General features: G+C 46.8%; 2 long non-coding RNA genes across 2 annotated transcripts; both read right to left on the minus strand.

Moving 5' to 3' along the window:
* Positions 1-1,316: 1,316 nt before the first annotated feature.
* On the minus strand, positions 1,317-9,709 carry LOC135323313 (uncharacterized). Its single transcript, XR_010384713.1, has 3 exons — positions 9,025-9,709; positions 2,358-2,517; positions 1,317-2,159 (listed from the first exon to the last, which is right to left on the minus strand). It is a non-coding gene; the product is annotated as an uncharacterized LOC135323313 (long non-coding RNA).
* A 4,048-nt stretch (positions 9,710-13,757) lies between these two features.
* Positions 13,758-19,179, minus strand: LOC116158204 (uncharacterized). Its single transcript, XR_004142401.2, has 4 exons — positions 18,988-19,179; positions 18,104-18,229; positions 17,220-17,431; positions 13,758-14,010 (listed from the first exon to the last, which is right to left on the minus strand). It is a non-coding gene; the product is annotated as an uncharacterized LOC116158204 (long non-coding RNA).
* Between the last annotated feature and the right edge of the window lie 552 nt (positions 19,180-19,731).

A 19,731-nucleotide genomic window follows, 5' to 3' on the forward strand; every position in this document is an offset into this window, starting at 1 on the left:
AAATAAACAAATGGGACCTAATCAAAGGAAAGCAAAGGAAACTATAAACAAAATGAAAAGACAACCTATGGAATGGGAGAAAATAACTGCAAACTATGCAACCGTCAAGAGCTTAATTTCCAGAATATACAAATAGCTTACACAACTCGATAGCAAAAAAAAAACAAAAACAAAACAAAACAAAAAAAAAAAAACTCAATCAAAACATGGGCAGAAGACCTAAACAAAATTTCTCCAGTGAAGACATACAGATGGCCAGTAGGCACATGAAAATATGCTCAATATCACTAAGTATCAGAGAAATGCAAATCAAAACCACAGTGAGGTATCAACTCACACCAGTCAGAATGGCCATCATTCAAAAGTCCGCAAATGATAAATACTAGAGAGGGTGTGGAGGAAAGGCAATCCTCCTACACTGTTGGTGGGAATGTAGTTGGCACAGCCATTGTGGAAAACAGTATGGAGTTTCCTTAAAAAATGAAAAACAGACTTACCATATGATCCAGCAATCCCACTCCTGGACATAAATCTGGAGAAAACTTTAATTCGAAAAGATACATACACCCCAATGTTCACAGCAACAGCCAAGACATGGAAGCAACCTAAATGTCCATCAACAGATGAATGAATAAAATAGTTGTGGTATATTTATACAATGGAATATTACTCAGCCATAAATAATAATAAAATAATGCCATTTGCAGCAACATGGATGGACCTGGAGATTGTCATACTAAGTGAAGAAAGTTAGACAGAGAAAGACAAATATCATATGATACCACTTATATGTGGAATCTAAAAAAATGAAACAGATGAACTTATATATAAAAACAAAAACAGACTCACAGCTGTAGAAAACAAGCTAATGGTTACCAGAGAGAAAAGGAGGAGGAGGGATAAATTGAGAGTTTGGGATTTGCAGATGCTAACTACTATATATAAAATAGATAAACGAAGTCCTACTGTATAGCACAGGGAATATATTTCAATAATGAAAAAGAATATGTCTATAACTGAATCACCATTTTGTACACCAGAGACTAACACAACACTGTAAATTGACTATACCTCAATAAAAAAGAAGAAGTGAAATAAGAACAGTTTTAGGCAGCATTTTCATTTTTCTGGTAGCAATGACCTACACCTGCATGTACCAGTTAGGAAATACGAATGATATCCCTGTGGTGATTCCGCATCTGAGTTAAAGGCTCTTCTATGTGCATGTAAAAACTGTCATTGTATAATCTAAAGTTAAAGGTAAAAATCATGCTAATAAATAATATTTATTTACTTATTTTTATTTGGGAGAGCCTTACATAGCAAGTAAAAAAACACTATGACAAATTGGAGACCACAAAAGAAAGATAAAGGCCTTATATTTTAGTACCTTTAAGGACATCTTTCCTGCTTTTTTTGAACAAGGGGCCCCACACTTTCATTTTGTCTGGGGTCTTGTAAATTACATAGCGGGCTGTGCCCACCGGCTAACTCCTTGGTGCTGCTTCTCGAGAGCCTCTCATTCAGCCTAGCTTCTCTTCCAGCCAGAAGAGTCTACAGGGAGGGGCTGGGGAGGCAGAAGGAGGGCTTTCAGCTGGGGCCTGACTACCTGGGGGCACTTCATTCCCCCAGAGGGTCCTCTGAAGTCTCCTGGCAACCGTGGTCAGGGTTGTCACCAGCTGAGAGGTTGGCCTGGCACCTCCCACTGCCCACTACAGCCCCTTGTCCAGTATTTGCCAGACGTCAGGCCTAAAAGGCAGTTTCGGCCGGAGGAAAGGAAGATGAGCCTCCCCATCACGAAGGTGGGCTTTGCCAGCCAGCACTCGGGCCCAAGGACCGGCCTGGTGCTTTGTTTTGAATGGCAGGAGCAGAGCAGGGCTGTCATTTCTCTTCCTAGGATCAAAATCAGACAAATCTCCTATTTGGCTTACCAGGCAATAAGTGGATAACGCCAGTGAATGTCAGTGCAAATTACAGCTCCAGACGCCTGTTGTCAGCTTTGTGCTGCTTCTTGTCACTTTAATGCAAAGAGACAGCACGGAGCTGATAACAAGCCAGAAGGGTGGGGGATCGGAGGGGCTGGCGGGGACGGGAACAATGCATATTGGAGAGATGCATTCAAGACAGCAAAAACTCACGGCAATGATTTCCTTGATTGCCTGTTGGAAAAGGAGCATTTAAGGGTGTTAGATACCTGGATGACGACTCGGGTATTTACAAAATGAGCAGCGACCTCACCTATTAATTCACCTACCCACCCACCCACCATCCCACCCATCCACCCACTCATCATTCATCCGTCCATTCATCCATTCACAAACCCACCCATCCATCCATCTATTCATCCACCCACCCACCTACACATCTATCTTCATCTGTTAATGAGAACTGGACTGGGCCTGTTGGCACACTGGAATTCTGAGAGGTTCATGAGGCCTCCATCTACTGCTTGCAGCCAGTTTCCCAAGGTTGCTTCTAAGAAGTTTGGAGAATTCTTGGGAGGAAACACCACTCCTCCTGGTAAAAAAAAAAAAAAAAAAAAAAAAAAGGCTTTAGGGCCTTTTAATTTTGTCTAAAACAGCCTAGTTCAAAAAGTCCAGTTTTACTCAATTGAATTGCATCTTCTAAGCTAGTGCTTGGGTGTTACTGTTTCAGAGACACCCTCAGCCCAGAGATAAGATCTTCCCTTCCCAGCTGGCTAAAGAAAGAAGTCTTGCATTTGGAGAGCCAGAATTTGGGTGTGTCCAACTGTCTTGAAGCCTGTGAGGGTCAGCTTCCATTAATATGCAGTCTCACTGTATCTCCACCCACATTACACATTTGAGGAACAGATGCAGTCAAAACAAGAAGCCAGGCCTTACTCCAGCTGTGCCTGTGCTGGCAAGCTAGTACCTAAGGAATCAGAAAAGGGACCAAGAAGGTAATTATATGGGGTATACATCTTGCATATCTTCTTAGGTTCCTCAATGACTGTTCTCTTGGGTGGGAGGGTATAGCTCAGTGGTAGAGTGCATACCTAGCATACCTAGCATACACAAGGTCCTGGGTTCAATCCCCAGCACCTCTATTAAAAATAAATAAGTAAATGAACCTAAACAACCCCCATTCCCTCCCAAAAATGACTGTTCTCTCTCTTGGCTGGTGTCCCACCTGTTCCCGGATGCCCCCCACTTTTGAACTCAGATGAGATTCCTCACCACTGGGCATGGAATCTGGCTTCCTGAGCAGTCATCAGGGGCTGGAAAATACAAAGGAGCTGACTCCCCGTGGGGTAAAGGTTAACGTAGGAGATAGAAGGTGGGAGCAGGACAGATAAATTCCTCCACTTTCCATTCTCCTGTAAACAACACTGGATTGTGACTCCTTTTTGCAGCCTTCTAGAGAAGCTCCATGCTAAGTCACTCTGGGGCCCCCTCACTTCTCAGGGTGGGCTCACAGTGAAACAAGGCCATCACAGTCAGGTGTTACATGACATCATATGGCTTCTTGTCTCGCTTCCTTTGTTTCCTTCCCTCTGGGGGTACATTCTAACCAAATTATTAGAACCTTAATCCTTGTTTAGGGTTCACTTTCTGGAAGACCTGGACCAACGCAATAAACAACATTTGTTTAACACCTGCTATGTGCCCCCAGGTGCCTTGAATACATTCAAAACTGATTAGGGAACTTGGAAAACTCATTCAGGAGAGCAGAACATGGATCCCAAGGTCACCTAGAAGAGCAGAAGCAGAGTGGGAATGAAACTGTTGAAACTGAGTAAAAAAAAAAAAAAAATAGCTAATGAGAAAAAGAAGACAGGGGGAGCTTAGTGGAGATGGGGTGGCCTCAGAGCCGCTGGAGCCCAGTGAAGAAAAGAGAGGCTTCTGTATTCCTTGAGACTTTTGATCAAGATGCCAGGCCCCCAGCTTGGTTCCCAAATTGGGAAAGATGTCCATTTTGGGGACTGAGCTTATGCAATGAGTCAGTGTCGTCCTCACAGCAGAAGTACTTAAAGAGTGCAGGAGGAACAGCTTTCATACCAGTATCCTAGTTATCTACGGCTGCAGAACAAATCACCCCAAAACTCAGTGCTTTAAAATAATAGCACACATTGTCAGGCGTTCTGATTTTAGCCACTGCAGTGTACATGAGGCAGGGTCTCACTGTGGTTTTGACCTGCGTTTTCCTCACGAGTGGTGACACGGACCATTATTTCATATTCTCGTTCTCATTAGGGTCTCTTTCTAGTGAAGTGCCTGGTCAGGTCTTTTGCCCATTTTCTCCTGGTGGACTGTCTATCAATTGATGGCCCTGAGTTACATATCCTAGATTAGAGTCTTTTGTCAGATAAACAAATGGCAAATGTTTATCCCCTCAAAAAAAAAAAAAAAACTCAAAACCAAACCAAAACAAAACAAACAAACAAAAAACAACCCCAACAGTCAACCATCATCATCTCAGTTTCTGTGGGTCAAGGATTCGGGAGCAGCCTGGCTCCGCGAATAGGGCTCTGATCTCTCACGAAGTTACGGTCAGATGTTGGTAGGGCTATGTAGTCCAGTGGAGGTCTGAGTAGAGCTGGAGGGTCTAGTTCCAAGACCGTTTGCTCACGTGGCTGCTGGCAGGAGGCCTTAGTTACCCTCCATGAGGACCTCTCCCCGGGGCTCCTTAAGTGTTCTCATGACATGGTGGCTGGTGATCCAGGAGACCAAAGCAGAAGCTACAATGCCCTTTAAGATTTAGTTTCAGAAGTCACACATTGTTCTCTGCATCCTACTCCACTGATCACACAGAAAGCCCTGACTCAAGGCAGGGAGAGCACATTTCAGGGCACGGAGACTAAGAGGTGAGGACCTCATGGGGAGGAGGAGCATTTTTGGAGACTGGACCATAACAGCATCCTGGAACATAAGAGCTGGGAGAGTTCTTAAAGCTCATCGGTTTCAACATCCTCATTCAACAGCTGAGGAAACCAAAGATCAGAGACATTAAGCAACTTGCTCCAGGTCACTCAATGAATCATCTGTTCATACTAAGGTGCCTGCAGGAAGCCCATTCTTTGAGGCCATGTAAGACTCGTAGCCCAGGGTCACTACGCTGATGAAGGCAGTCAGAGGGGATGCTTTAACTCGGAGTGGATGAATGAATCCAGGGCCAAGCTGATTACAACAGTTCATTCATTCAAAATGTATTTCTCGAGTGCTTTCTTCACACCTGGCACTGTTCTGGGCACTGGTACACGAAAACACCCTCCTGTTCTCGTGGGCCTTACAGTATAGTGGGAAAGACGGACAAGCATCCCACTGATAAAGCAACTATGACAACCACGCCAAGTGCTTTGAGGAGGAGGTTGGAGCACTGCACAAACACAGAATATTGAGTTTGTTCCAGCCGAGGCGGCATCTCTCAGGAAGTGATGATTCAATGATCACTTGACAGTCTGAAAGTGAGTTCTACCATCGAGATGATTTTTGTTCACTATTTGTTTTTCAGACATTATGTTTCCACCTCCAGATGTTCCATTTCAGTTTTCTTTTATATCTTCTATTTCTCTAATAGTCAACTTCATGTTTTTCTTTAACATCCTTGAATATATTTATAAGATTGATAATAGCGGTTTTAATATCCTTGCCTGTTAGTTCCATCATCTCTGCTATTTTGGGGTCTAATTCTGTTTTTTCATCCTGGTTATAAGTCATATTTTCCTGCTGTCTTGCACGCCTAGTAATTTTCTATGGGATGCTAGGTCATGCACATTTTACAGTGCTAGGTATCAGATTTTGTTTTATTCCTTGAGAGAGTGTTGGATTTTGCTCTGGCACACAGTTCCTAGGAAACAGTTTAATCTTTTCAGGGCTTGATTTGCAGCTTTGCTATACTATGCCCTGAACAACCTTTAGTCCAGGACTAATCTCACCCTGTTATTAAGGCACAACCTGTGTACTACAAGGGCTACACTTTGGCTGGTGAGAACACCAACGATTTCCATACCTGTGAGAATTCCAGGAATTATTCCATCTGCCCCTTTTAGGTGGTTTTTGCCTGCCTCAAGGAATTTTTTCTCACACAGGCAATGATAAGAGATCAAAGACAAGGTTCCTAACCTGACCATTTCTGGAGTTTTTCTCCATGTGTAGGACTCTCTTCTCTCTAGTATGCTGCCCTGCAAATCTGAACTTCCTCAGTCTCCCACAAATCTGAACTGTCTTCTCAACTGTTTGGGTTGTCTCTAGGCGGTGAGCTGGTGCCATCACAGGACCCACCTTGTTTCCCATCACAGTCCTGCCTTAACTCTCGTCCAGTGTTGAAAATTGTTGTTTCAGTCTAATTTGAAAAGATACATGCACCCCAATGTTCATAGCAGAACTATTTACAATAGCTAAGACATGAAAACAACCTCAATGTCCATCAACAGATGACTGGATAAAGATGTTGTGGTATATTTAAACAACGGAATACTACTCAGCCATAAAAAAGAACAAAATAATGCCATTTGCAGCAACGGGGATGGACCTGGAGATCGTCACACTAAGTTAAGTAAGCCAGAAAGAGAAAGAAAAATGCCATATGATATCACTTATATGTGGAATTTTTTAAAATGACACAAATGAACTTATTTACAAAACAGAAACAGACTCACAGACATAGAAAACAAACTTATGGTTATCAGGGGGTAAAGGAGGGTGGGGGGATAAATTGGGAGTGAGGATTTGCAGATAATAACTACTATATATATAATAGATAAACAACAAGGTCCTACTGTATAGCACAGGGAACTATGTTTAATACCTTGTAATAGCCTATAATAAAAAAGATTATGAAAAGAAATATATTTATATATAACTATGAACCACTGTGAACCATAGTGAACTACTATGCTGTACACCAGAAATTAACACAATGTTGCTGACTGACTATACTTCAATTTTAAAAAATGATCTTAAAAAAGAAGGAAATTATTGTTTCATATATTTTTAATGGTTTTCTAGTTGTTTAAGGCAGGGGTATATATCTAGTCCCTGTTACTGCTTCATGGCATATGCTTTCTTTAAATTTTTAAACAGCTTTATTGAAGCATAACTGATGATAAAATTCATACACTTAAAGTGTAAAATGGACCAGTCACACCTGAAACCATCACCACATTCAAGATAATGAACATATTCATTACCCCAAAAAGTTTCTTCATGCCCCTTTGCAGTCCCTCCTTCTGGCTTCCTGGACCCTTCCTCCCAGGAAACCACTGTCTTGCATTTAGTCACAACAGATTAGTCTGTAGGTTCTAAAGTTTTATATAAATTCCTTTTTGTTAGGCTTCTTTCACTCAGCATAATTATTTCGATTCATGCGTCTTGTTGTTTGTATCACTAGGTTCCCCTTTTTAACTGCTGAGTAGTACTCCATTGTATGGATATACCACTATTGGTTTGGTTATTTTGTTTATACCATATTTATTCATTACTGATGGATATTTGGATTGCTTCCATTTTAGCTATTACAAAGTGTTATGAACACTTATGTAAAAGTCTTTGTATGAACACGTGATTTTTTTTTTCTTGGGTATATACTGAGGGCAGGAACATATGGTAGGTATATGTGTAACTTTTAAAGAAACTGTTTTCTAATGGCATTTGCTTTAAAGCCAGTTTTTGTTTGTTTTGCTTGCTTGTTTGAGGATCCATGTGGTGGTGTGGTAAATATGAAAAGTTTGGATGTAGATGTTCACCTTCTCTTATTCTGAAGCAATGAGCAACTGCCAGGTTGATTAATGTCAGCCCTCACCAGTCTGGAAGGTAGACTCTCACCAGAAGATGGAAAAATACAAGACAAGAACATGAGGGGCTCCCAGCCTGGCAGAGAGCAGTGGGAAAGGTCGCAGAATGCTTGGCCTTTTTTGTTTTTTTTTTTTTTTTGGTTGGAGGCATTTAGATGGAAATTAAAGTAGAGTTTGCTCTTTTTGGATAGTTCATCTTTTTCTTGTGATTTTTGAAAATATAAAATGTTGGAGAACTTAGTTCAGAGCTGTTTTTTGAAGTTTTGGGCTCTCTCCTTGATGTTTGGACTTTGAAGCTTCCGTCTGTGAATAAATTCAGCCTTTGTTTCACCTTTCCCTGAGGAACGACGCCAGTGAGTTAGAAGGAGATATCCAGTAGGGATAAGTGGCTTTTCTTTGATCCGCACACAAATCGAGCTCCTCTGAGCCAAGAGAGGAATGGGCTTCACAGACGCCCGTCTGGCTCTGAACCTTGAGCCGTGTTTAACAGAACAGGCAGAGGTGGTGCCTTTTATTTCCACCACCTCCTCCCCCCTTCCCAAATGCCCCAGCATGGATGGATTCTCTTAAAGGAGTTTCCTTAGGACAGGCAGTATTTTTATACTTCCATTAATATCTCACACAATTTGAGATGTCTGGCAATATTATTGAAGCCCAGGGACCCTGGAGAGCTGCATAATGCCTGGCGAGGTGGGGAGAGGACCAAGTCACCCTTCTCTTCAGCCCCCTTTGTCATCCTAACAATGCAGATCAAATGTCCAGGGCCCTGGTGCACTGCCGGCACTTACCAACCACCTCGGAGCCGAGGGCAGCTTCTCTGGAAGGCCACCCCTCCCTCAAAAACAACCTGCCTGTGACTCTTTGGCCACCTGAGTTCACAGTGCAGCTTGAGGAAATCTGTTATGGAACATTCATGTTCATATTCCTGAAAGACCTAGGACAGAAATGCTAAATGACCTCCTCCTGGCCTTTTCTTAACTGGCCCTGGTAAATCTGTAGCTGCGTGATTTGGGCTGCAGCCAGGAACAGGGGCCCTACTGATTATTCTGTTCCCCATTGTTGAGTTGAGGCTTTATTCTGAATCATGATGCTGCTTCCAGTTTTGCTATTGTGATGCCACCTCCCACCTTCTCTATCTCAAACGTAAGCTGGGTAACTTGTTTGCACTGAGCCTTCTGGGCCCTGCAACCCCTCCACGGATGCTGGTGATGGTTCCACCTGTGCCTCAAGACAGGGCCCGCTCCTGCCAGCCTGGGACCGCGCCTCCTCACCTGGGCACCCGGCCGACGCCCAATGGCCATCGCTAAGCTCGTTGATACAAGTGAAGAGTTAGACACTGGACACAGCTGACAGTGATGTCACAATTGATGGCAGTTAGGAGAAAGGAAGGCCAACTCCCACCAGGTGCCCTGGTTCTCTGGCAGGTGACAGGTAGGGGACTGAAGACATCTCCTCCTTGGCTTCCTCCTCCTTAGGGATACTGGTCATGCTGGGGAAATAAACATGCAATTGATTTTTTTGCCTCCAAACCCTTGGTACTGTGGCTAAAGGGCTGCGGTTGTCATGGCAGCAAGCAACATTTTTATTATCAGCTGTGGCCTTTTCCCCTCCCCTGGGAAATGCTTGACATGATTCTGGTTCTCCACACTTCTGTTCCTTGTCTTTTAGGGGTGGATGTATCCTATTTGCCTCTGACTGGGGAGAATTTCTATTCAGTTTGGAGGGACTGGCTGATGTGTAGGAAAGTGGGGGCAGGGTGAGACAAGACTCTCAGAGGAGGTACAAAATTGTGTGTGTAAATGGGGGGAGATCAGAGCATGGGGACAGAGGAGGGAGGGAAAGGGAACAAGAAGGGAGATGGGGACAGGGAGAAGCAGAGAAAGAGGAGGGACACACGGAGGTGAGGACACCTGCCCTCAGGAAGCTCCCTGCTCACACAGGCAGACCCACACCTATGACTGCCGGAGCCCCTCCAGTCTCCCGGCTCGGGCTTGTTCAATCTGCTCCACCCTCTACCAGCTTGTCAGCCTCTGGTGGGCAAGCACAGCTTTCCCCCCCGTCCCAACCCCACAGGTTCCACCATGTGCCTCATAATATTAGGCAATTCAATGCTGAATGGATAAATGCGCAGATGGACATTCAAATGCTTTTTAAAACTGAAATAACTGAATAAGGCTTTGGGGGAACTGACGGATGGGAATCAAAATCCCTAGAAACAGATGGTCAGACTCACCTGCCAGTTCGTGGGTTTGTTCTGAGAAATGCAGCTTCTAAGAAGAGTGGGGAGAGATAGACATTATATGATCTGGTCAGAGGGCTCTCCTCTCTAAGGAAAACTGCCCCATTTCTGGGCACCTGCTCAAGGCTGCCTTCAGATGTGCTGATTATGCTGGAAGCAAATCACGTGTCACTGTCCAAGGGGGTGGGTTGGCTTCCCTGGGGTCTTCAGCTCCAAGCACCCCTACCCTGAGATGCTTCAGTCCTGCCCTACAGGAAGTGGAATGAGACTTGGAGAAAGTGGCTTCTTATCACAGTGGTTGTAGGGTGGCGGAAGATAATGACAGGGACTGTGTCTGCAGGCATACAGTTGTGTCCCCATTTCAGTCCCAGGGCACCTCAGAGTAGAGATCCCAACTGTTCTGGGCACAGGCCTTTCTTGCAAGCTCCTTGGAGAGGGGTGATGACAAGGAGAGGGTGAAATGAGAAGGAAGAAGGGAGGATGCCTCTGGGCTTGCCTCCCCGGAATGCCCCAGACAAAATGCTGGGTCTTGTGTTCCTTCTGATACAGTCAGAGCTATCTGTGGCCTCATGCCCCAGCCCAGCTCTAGGAAGAGGAAACAGTTTACAGTAGAAAATCCCAGCTATGTCCAGGGCTTGCAGTTGCCAATCTAAGGGAAAAAACAGGGTCAGACAGGGAGACTGACTCATGCTGACCAAACTCACAGGGGACTGATGGATAGACCGAAATTCTACTCATTTGTGCAGCATTCTTCAAGTTCTTTGATATCTGAAAATCTGCCCCAGTTTTTTAAAAAAGCTTCTGTATGACTAATTATATACAATGTAACTTGTATATATAACAAGTTACATTGTATATAAAAGAAGAAAAAAAGGTCCATTAAGCCTTGTTCCCAAGAAAGGCAGGAAATGGGACAAGGAACAGGTTTGTTGTTCTTTGCATTTATCAATTCCTGCTTTTTGACTCAAGCAAAGGAACTTGATTAGAGAGAAAAGTAAATTTCCACTAAATGTCAACCCTAATACCTTCCTTTGTGATATAACCCACTTATTAGCTGCCTCCTCCTACCTGGTAGAGATCCAGGTAAAGTTGGCCTGAGCCAGCAGATTCATGACCTTTAGAAACCTAGAGCTTACCCCCAAGATTTCTGCACACCCTTAGGGGGCTCGTGTGCTCATGGCTCCTCCTGTCTCCCAACGCCCTGCCCTGGCTTCTGCGTGGTCCTTATCTTTGCTGTTACACGCCACAAGTCCCATCAAATACATCAAGATTCCCTCTCACACAAAATATCTGTGAGCTGAGCAGAACTGGGCAACTATTTCAGGAGTGAAAGGGCTAGAAGGGGAGATAAGAACAGATTTCTGTCAAAGCAACACCACTTTAAAATACGAAAGAGCATCTCTGATTCTCAGGCAGCCTCTAGCCGCCCCACACTGACTTACCCCACCTTCTCCCACCTCTCTGCATCTTGCCCTCTGCCCTGATTCTTCCTCTTCTTTCCTGCTTTCTCTGCCAGACTCCTCTAGTGGTTAAAAAGTAGCTCTCACATTTTGGCGTATATGGCAGAGTAACCTCAACTTCAAGACCTCACTTTCTCCACCAAGCACCCACACTCTCCACCAAGCACTGATTAAGGTCTTTTTGCCAAATAAATGAAGTCCCCCCAGCCCAAGAGGAACTTCTGTACAGCTAAGGAGATGAGTCATTGCATTTTCTTTCCTAGACAAACCCCTACTGCAGTTCTCCATCTCCATTTCCTCTAAGTTCCTCCTTTAGTTATAATCAGTCCATCCCAAATGCTACTCCTTTCAGGAGAGTCTGCAGACCCAATTTCTGTTTGTTACTTCCTAGCTGTTTGTGGGAGAAGCCAGCTGTGAGATCTTAGACAAAGTACTTAAACCCTCTAAGCCTCCTTGGGGAAGGAAATGACAGGTAACATATAAAGCTGTTAAAAAGATCAAGTAATGGGATGCACATGAAAATGCTTCATCAGCCACAGAGCCCAGTGAAACTTATGACCGTTACTCATTGGGGCCATGCTAGCCAGGGTACCAAGCAACACGGCCATTGGTTGTCTGAGTCTTTGTGTGTCTTCCTTTCTCAGTGACAGCAGCCTTACTGATGCACTGGTCCAAACACTGTGGGGCCTCTTTCTCATGTACAGATGCTGTTCAGTGGGTGTGCACAAAGAGCACCTGATGCAATGAGAACTAGCAGTCCTGCCAGAGGTGGAGCACCTTAAGCTATGGAAAGCCTCTATTCGAGGGACAGAGAAATGCCCATATGTCTTCACACAATCCTTGCCTCTGAGCACCTTGTAATTTACCACAAGCACTTTCGTGACCATCCCATTTCATGGTAAGAGATGTACCACTGTGGTCACATACATATGGCTGAGAAGTGCCCCTTGATGACCTCACTCTATGCACAGCCCTCTTGAGTTGCCCAAGGGAAGACAATGACCCTAATTCCTCTATGGCTGCACATTCAAGGCCACCCCAAGCTTAGGGTCCCAAGGGCACTGTTCATAGTCCCACACAGCCAACCCAGTATGACTCCATCTGCTCTTGGAAACTTCAGTCAGAATCCTCCTGCTGTCCAGCTCCCAGCCTCCTTTCCCTCTTCAGGGATAAGCCCCCAGCCATCAGACAGCTTAGCTGTTCAACCCTTAGAACAAAAGGAGTTGCTTTCACTCTCTTTCTCACAGTATAGGGTTGATTGTTTCGAAAAGAGGGCCCAGGATGTTGAGGTGTTTGCGGGGGGCTGGTGAAGAGCACCCCCTTTCTCATTTCCTCATTGAGTCCTGAACCAACTGAGAAATAAACAAAGGAATAGTAAGGCAGATGGAGACCAGAAGGTCACTTATCCACCAGATAAAACTGATGTTGGAGAAAAAGGTTTTCCAAATACTGAATCCCAGAATTAGGCATCTCACTCACCCGATCATGGCCGAGCTGGACCAGGAGGCCTGTCCTGTGAGATTCATAACATGGGATAGTAGACCCTAGAGGGTTTGGGCTATTCTGCCCAGCTTCTCCTTCCAAACTCACAATCAGATTAAGCACCACCCCCTGCAGGGAGGGTGACAAGGATGCGGAGCTGGAGGGATGCAGAGAGGCCAGGTATCATCTGAAGGGTGCTGTCTCCATTTGGATGGAAGCATCTTGGGGAAATAAGCTCTCCCCATCAACACACACCTTCTGAAGACAAAAGGCCCCTTTAGACTCCTTGGAAGTGGTGATTCACTCTTCTAGCTCTTGTTGAGACAATGAAACACCAAACACCATGTCACATGTAGACATTGATACACAGAGAGAGGTGTGTGCGCACACACACACACACACAAATAGGATCATGCCATATGATCATAGCATATTTTATAACTGCTCTTTTCACATAACAATATATCTGGACTCCAAGTACAGTAAATATACTTTTACAAAATCATTTTCATGGCCAAGTATCCCTCCACTGTGTGATTGTCATACCCATCTTTTGGTAACCAACCTCCTACTGTTGGTCGTCTGATTTGTTTCCAATCCCTTGCTACTATTAAAAAGTAATTGTCTGAACCTGTAGCTAAATTGATTCAGATGCTTAACTACCATTGAAAGGTAAATTCCTGAAAGTGGAATTGCTGGGTTAAAGGGCAGGCATGTGTTTAACACTTTGGTTACATTTTGCAAATTCTGCAGCAGGTGCCATTGATGTAGTCCAATGTACAAAGGACAAAAAGAATAGACAAAAGAGCCAGTTTACCTTGCAGGCTGTGGGCCCTCACACTGGACTCCCCATGTCCTCCGTAGGCCCCTGTGCTGTGCTGCACACCCCAGAACTTCAGCTCACTGTGTGGGCCGATGGGCTGAAGACAATGAATGGGAAGGGGTGGTGGGTCTGGGCCTCTGTAGATGACAAAGGCAAGTGTACTTTCAAGGCTGAGCGGGGCTTCATCCTGGTTGGTGGAGGTAGACATGGTGATTCCCGGGTCAGCCACCCATGCTCTTCCCCTGTGCTTGGGCTGATCAAAAAATCAGAAAATCAGAAAACATCCCCTGACTTCATCAGTCATGAGAGTCTCCCGAATGACCTGCTACCAGAAACAGCTATTTGTGGGATGAAGGACAGACATGGCGTTTGCTTTGTCCCCAAGTCCGTGCCCAGAACCTGGACCCTCGTGACCCCTTTTCACAGTCAACGATTCCTGGAGTGCTTGTGCCTCTCTGGATGGCATCTCTAAACAGTTGTTTAGTTTGTGGGCTAATATTTTCCAGGAAGCACCTCCAAAGACAATCTGAATGCACATAGTCCCACAAAAAGAGCTGACTGCGAACGCTCCTGGTTGAAGGAGAGTTTTTCTGGTAGCTGAGACTGGGAGTTGAAGGGTTTTCAGTTTCTTGGGGACAGAACTGGGAGAGGGTCTCGCTGTGCCCAGGGAATGCGGCCACCTGGAATAGGGAGGTGGGCTCCACAAAGGAAGGAGGATTTACCAGAGCATGGTGGAGAGCTTAGGAGTCAAACAGACTTCTGTTTAAACCCCAGTGCTGCCCGCTTTGACGGTAGGAGTGTGGGCAAGTTACCTAACCTCCCTGTGCCTCAGCTTCCCTAGCTTCCAGGGTTGTGTAAGGATCTAACTGGGTAATGGGCATATAAGTTACAAGGTAAGTGCCCCCAAAGTGGTAGATGTTACTCCAGCAACAACACCAGAAAGTGTAGACAATCAGGAAGCCAGACTAGGATCCCAAAGGAATAAATAAAAAAGCCATTGGACAGGGAAGCTGGGGAGGGGTGAGTTACGGGATGGGATTAAGAGATATAGCTACTGTGTATGAAATAGATAAGCATCAAGGATATATTGTGCAGCACAGGGAATTATAACCATTATCTTGCAACAACTTTTAATGGAGTACATCTCTAAAAATACTGAATCACTATGCTATACATTACACTAATATTGTAAATCACCTATATGTCAATGAAAAAAAGACCATTGGACATCTTTATGTCCCCAGGGCGTAACTTACGGTCAGCACTCAGTAAATATTTGATGAATTTGATGAATGAATATGTGCCAGGCCATGTCAAACAGGTAGACAGCAATAATGGTGAGGAGCTGGTCCCTGGAGAAGCCAAGAAAACTCCCATGACAATAATAATACTATTAATAAAAGTAGCAGACGATTATATAACACTTACATGATGCCTGACACCAAACCTCACCTCACCCTTATAATGTGGTGCTTCACCTCCATTTACATAGAAGGAAACTGAGGCACAGAGGTCACATAACTTGCCCCATGTCGTGCAGTTATTAAGGATGGAGCAGCATCCATGTCTGGATCCTGGGGCCAGAGGACGGAGGGCTCGGGACACTGCCAGCTTGGCTAAGGTGTCGGTGGGCAAGGAGAGTGAACTCAGTTCAGGGCAGAAGGCGGGGAGGACCAGGGCTCAGAGAGCACACTTGCTCACCCAGGAAGGTCACCAAAGAGACAGGTGATGGAACAGGAAAAAACGGGAGGCACCTGTCTCATCTCCGAGCTGTAAAGGAGGATGGCACATTTTTCTACAGTGAGTTGGGGCCTGTTCTCATATATTAATTCTCTCAATCCTCCCAGCGATCCTAGGGCCCAAGTACTATTATTACCCCCAGGAGAGGCACAGAGAGAGTAAATGACTTGCCCAAGGTGAAGGTCACACAGCCCATGAATGGTGGAGCCAGGATGTGTGCCCAGGCAGTGTTGTTTAAAGGCCCCAGCCCACCTGCCGAGCTGCACTGCCTCCCGGGCCGGCCACTTACAGGGTCGGTGACAGGCTTGTCCACTGACTTAACAGTGTTCCTGAGGATGTGCTCTGGCAGTGGCCCAGGGTTAGGGGCTGGGGAGATAGCGATTAACCAGATGGGGACGTCTCCTTGACAATGAGAACCAGAGACAGGGTGGTCCCTCGGTTGGGACCTGTTACATGCACAGTGCCGCCACAGCTGGCTCCCGTGTGACCCGGCAGGCCCTGCAGAGCCCCGTCAGCACCTCCAGGGTGCCGAGCCCCCAGCGACGCTTCTGTCTGGGGTTGGGGGCTGGGTTGCCACGTATTAGACCATCTTGAAACTGCCTGATGTCTTGTGAGCTTCCAGGTCTGCAGTCTGTCTGTGTCACTCTTGTCACCCAGGTGATCAGTTTTAGCTAGAATCACAGCCCACAGCTATTCAAGAGCTCCATTCCTGACATTCCGATGGCAAACAAATGGCGTGACTATGACAAATCTCCAGCCCTTCTTCTCTTTCCCTGTTTTTCTGTCCTCTTCACACTTTTTCTTTCTTTCCAAAGCCTTAGAATACAACTTTGTTCATGTGAAGTTTCTTAGAGGCATTGTCATCATCCCTACTTGAGGACAAACAGGAAAAATATCAGGACCAACAAAGTCCTCTCAACATGGCCAAAGGTGCTTGGATGGGGAATGACCGGGGGGCCTGGCGGGGTCACTAAGCCCCACCCCAAGGGACTGAAGCCACTTGCTCCCAAGTCTGCTTAGATAGGGCTGTGAGGGCCCAGCCCCAGCCTTGGCCAGCTCCAAGGGTGCGGCCAGACTCGTCATCTGGGGTGTCACCAGCACGTCCCAACCATCCTCAGGGATGGCCGGGTGAAGAGTGACCCAGGGGAGCCTCGCCCATCGTTAGCAGCTGAGCCATGAAGTGTGGAGGTCAGTAGAGCTGAGCCAATCACACGGACTCCCTCAAGGACACGACCCAGGAACCAGGAAAGAGAGGCTGGCCCATTGAGAGCAGCAGGACCTGCAGGGCTGCAAAGCTGCCAGGGGGTGAGGCTCCCTGGGGAATTGACCTATTCTAGAATCATGACCTTTGACAGTGATTGACTCTGCATCAGGGTCTTCAACCTTCCCTATTTCACAGGGAGGACCCACCACACTCAGGCTCCACAGCGTCACTTCCCAGAGCATTCTGGGCTGAAGACCCAGCCCCGCTTCCACCCCTGCTCTGTCCCTGGTCCTGGCCGAAGCAGGTGGGAAGGGTCCACAGGTGGGCAGCTTGGATGGCTGAATTTCATCCCCTCCGTGCTCTGCCTGAGTGTCCAAAAGACCTTTCTGGGCCATAAAGGGACCCCTTGTGACATCACTCACAGAGAACAGTTCTTCCTTCATCTCAAGAACACCTGGAGACTTTCAGCAGCAAAAAATTAGCTCATGTGTACAAGGCACAGCCGTGCTGCTCCTCACCTGTCAGGACGCTGGTGGCTGGCCCTTTCATGAGCTCCGTGGCCTCCTTGGGCTTCAGTGTCCACCTCTGAGATCGGGGGCTCCTTCGGTTTTGCTCCAGATGTCCAGCTTGGAGTCTAGCTTCTCAAAGTGTGGTCCCTACACCAGCGGTCTCAGCATCACCACCGCCTTGGAGTTGGTGGAAATGCAGATTCCCAGGTTTTGTCCTAGAACTGCTAAGTCAGAATCTCCATTTTAATAAGATCTTGGCTGATCAAATGCAATGAAAGTTTCATGTGCCTCGGCCTATACCTGACCACTTTCAATTTGAGCTGCAGGTTAGGGTTACCTGGGGGAGATTTTGCAGCGTACTGATGCCAAAGCTGGGGTGGTGGAGGGTGGAGCCTGGGAACCTGTATTTTGAAAAGTTCCCCCATGATTCTGATATGCAACCAGGGTTGAGAACCACTGGCCCAGAGGAATGGGCAGTGGGGGATCTGCCTTCAGCTTCCTGAGACCCCCTCATGACTTCCTCTGAGCAACAGAACAAGAAGGTCCCTCCCATCCCTTTGTACTGCTTACTCTTGCCTTCCTTTCCTCCTCTCATCACTGGGGTTATTTTTCCCTCTGTTCTGGGCGGAGTTAGGAGCAACTCCTTGGATATGGGACTTGCCCTGCCCATCAGTGTTGGCCAGGCTCTGGCCACCCTCCCCCAAGGCCCCCGCCTTGGTCTGACCCAAGTGCTCCCATGCACAGGCGTGCCACAAAGGCGGCTCTGGGTGCCCCAGGAGGACACGGGGAACATCTAGAGAAGGGTGACTCATGCCCAGCAAAAAGCTGTCCTGCCTAAAGTTCAGCCAGTGCACATGACCAGCAACCCAGCATCCTCACAGCCCCCCATTTACCTTGCTGTCAAGCTCGGCCACTGTAGGAACCATTTCTGGTCTCCGTCTGGACAAAGAGGCGGCAGTGAGGTCTTGCCAGGGCCTGGTACACCATCCAAAGAGCCCTGTGAGCTCTTAACCTCTTTGCTGGGGATAAGGTCACACAGAAACAAAAAGCAAACTTGCTAGGGAATCACAAAAAGGCTCTTTCCTCCCTTCTTTCTCCATCTGAAAGCAATGAGGGAGCTGGACAGGCCAATCCCAGAGCCTTTCATGGTTCTGATCAAGGTCAACCCTGAGCCAGAGAGAAATGCAGGGGCCCTGGGGAGGGGGGGCCCGCTTTGGGTTACAGAGAGGAGGGCCCCAATCCCTGCAGCCTGTTTGAATGTGTCACGGCCTCATCACAGCAGCCAACATTTGTAGGTTCTGCCTGGGTCGGATCGAACCTGACCTAGCTCCGCACTGGGCTGCCTCCTTCCTGCAAACCCAGCCTGGTCTCCCCATCGTGTGGGAAACCATTCCCCAGCTTGTGTTTCTCTCCTGAGCTTTCCCAACTCTGAGCCCCTGGAGGAAGGAGAAAGTAAGGCAGCCACTCCTGTGGCTGGTAAATGGGTCTGTTTTGTTGTTTTGCAAGCAGGCAGCGACTTGAGATTTGCTGTAGCTTCCAGCTGCTTCTCACTCGCTGCACCATTCGCTCCAGAAGCAGGGCTTTGAATTCCCCGTCTCCCTAATTCCTTTCTGTTCTTTCTCCTCTTCCTTTTCTGTCTCCCTCTTTCCTCCCTCTCCAATCCCTTTCCTCCTGGAATCCCAGCTCTGCCTGTTTTCTTATGCCAGTCGGTGGAAGTGTTATTAGACTGTAGCCCTGGGGAGGAGCCCAGCCTTGGCAGGTGCAGGTCGCGTGTTACCTGTTACTCCAGCGGCGTCACTGTTACCCCAAGTGCGGCTGCCAAGAGGAACCTGGATACTTCGGGCCAGGCAGACCCGGTTAAATCTTTCCCAGCTGTTCAACTCTGTGCACCTTGTTTAACTTAAATGGGCCTCAGTTGAGTGGTCCCATAAAATGCACACTAATCACCATCTCACGGGGTTGCTGTGGAGATTAAATGAGATTGTGGCTGTGAAGGCTGGCCAGGTTAGGTGCTCGGTCACCCACGTGCTTCCCTCATGTGCCTGCCTCTTCTGTCACTGTGCCTGGCAGAAAATAGAGAAGTGTTTCTGTTGTAATGTGTCCCTTTCTGCCGGGACCCAAGGATCCAACTCCTCTTGTAGTTTTCTTCTCACTTTTCAGTTGCTTCAGTGTAATTTCCCCACTGGGCCCACCAGCTGATTGTGAATGACAGAAAATGTCCACCCACAGGGAAGGGGAGTGTGAGCGAGTGTGGCCCTGGTTCCCAGCTTCTACCTCCAGGGCTGTCATTTCATTCCCAACCTAAGTAGGTGTCAGGAATATAAATTCGGGCCTGGTGGGCTTCTGGGAGGAGGTGTGGGCTGATCAGATAACAGTGCTTGGAACCAGGCTGATATGTCTTCAAGCCCTGACCCCTGGTCCGCAAATTCCATGACCCTGGGCAAAGTTATTTATGCTCTTTGAGTCCTTATCTGTCGACTCTGGTGATAACCTCTTTCTTAAGGGATCACTGAAGGCACTG

Source organism: Camelus dromedarius, chromosome 17, assembly GCF_036321535.1.
Source record: "Camelus dromedarius isolate mCamDro1 chromosome 17, mCamDro1.pat, whole genome shotgun sequence".
Lineage (NCBI taxonomy): Eukaryota > Metazoa > Chordata > Mammalia > Artiodactyla > Camelidae > Camelus > Camelus dromedarius.